General features: G+C 42.6%; 1 pseudogene; it reads left to right on the forward strand.

The window, feature by feature from the left end:
- Nucleotides 1-337: 337 nt before the first annotated feature.
- On the forward strand, nucleotides 338-430 carry LOC115086365 (annotated as a pseudogene).
- The last annotated feature ends 1252 nt before the right edge of the window (nucleotides 431-1682 follow it).

Below are 1682 nucleotides of genomic sequence, written 5' to 3' on the forward strand. Positions count from 1 at the left end.
GAAATCATAAAAACATGAGTCAAGGCAAAGCATGCTGCCAGTGCCCATTGTGAGCCCTGCACAGGAAACAAGCTGGTGATGTCATAGAGGCATCTGCATATTGCCATTAATTCCCAAGAAGCATCAAAACATTCTTGTCCCCTTCTCAGGTCTTGCGCATTGATTTCATCAATGGAAGCTGAGTTCTCAGACTCCTTGCAATGCTGTGTTGGAGAAATAGCTGTTGGTTGAGATGAGAGAGCATTCTCTCCCCACCTCCCTGACGGGCCTGGTTGCCCCGATGTAGAAAGATGACCACAGAAGGAGTTTTTATAGAGGTTGACTCATCTTCAATTTTGTGCTTGCTTTGGCAGCACATATACTAAAATTGGAACGATACAGAGAAGATTAGCATAAACCTGCGCAAGGATGACACGCATTCCATATTTTGGTCTACCACCCCCTATCTTTTGACCGAAAATATCTCATTTTCCCAAGTGCAGAAGCAGGAACGTTCATTTGGTTTTCTGAAAAGTATTGCCACTTGCTCTTGCAGAGTGGGCCAGTGGCGCAATGGATAACGCATCTGACTACGGATCAGAAGATTCTAGGTCCACTTCTGGCTGGCTCGGGCATTCTTTTAGAACCAAAAGGTTACTAAGAGCCAAGAGTAACAGATAAATATGAGAAAAAAAAAAGTGCTGAACTTGCTAGGCAGACTGGATGGGCCATTTGGTCTTCTTCTGCCGTCATTTCTATGTTTCTATCAGAGAGGAGAAAGTCTCACAGAGAACTAATTTCGCTCCACCAGTGCTGGGTCTCCCTGCCGTAATGATAGGATATCCCTTCTCTATTTTCTGGATCTTTGCATTAAATTGAGAAGAGCACAAGTCATACCTGCTGGGAGTGGCTTGCATTTGAAAACTCTCCCACCCTGTCGGAACTGGAATCAAGTCATCTTTCTAGTCGCAGAATATTTCTATTCCAAAGCTAATGTTACGCACGATAATAACAACTCTTCTTCTTCAATCCTTTTATTAACATCAGAAAGCATGTTCCTTCCACTTAAAGGAATCTTCTCTCCACAGGGGCTTTAGATTGAATGGAAAGAATGTAAAAATGCTCACACGTATCCGATTGAGATACAAATCCATGCGTTGTAAATTCAGAAGATGATTTATGAAATAAGCACGCGGTGTCAGTTTCTTTTGTAAAGCTTTCCACCAATTGATCGGAAAGATAATTCTTCGGCAACATAGTCATAAAGGGATGATTGATTAGTCCAGTTTGCTCTCAGGCATGGGTGTCTGTAAAAAGTTACGTTCAAATGACAACGACTACCCAGTTGCAAGGAATAGTCGGTTTTAAAATGTCACTTTTTCAGCTCCGTATTTGCTGGGATTTTTTTCTTGTGCGTTAACCGTTTCATTGAGACTCTGGGATCCTCCTCTTCCTCTATCATTATCTCTTTCCTGTATCCCTTCCTATCTGTGACATCTCGCTAGGATATGTTACCAAGGAGCATTTTGCAGAGCATCTTCTGCCTCCCTCCCTTTCTCTTCTCCCTCCTTCCATCCTGAATCTAAAACTGCTTTGAAACTCCAAGCAATTGTGAGAGGGTGACAGGGATACAGAGCACTTGATTGAGATGTTATCATCTGTGTGGAAAAGAGCCAGCTTCTAAATTATTGATGGGTACGTAG

Source organism: Rhinatrema bivittatum, chromosome 2 (assembly GCF_901001135.1).
Source record: "Rhinatrema bivittatum chromosome 2, aRhiBiv1.1, whole genome shotgun sequence".
Taxonomy (NCBI): Eukaryota; Metazoa; Chordata; class Amphibia; order Gymnophiona; family Rhinatrematidae; genus Rhinatrema; species Rhinatrema bivittatum.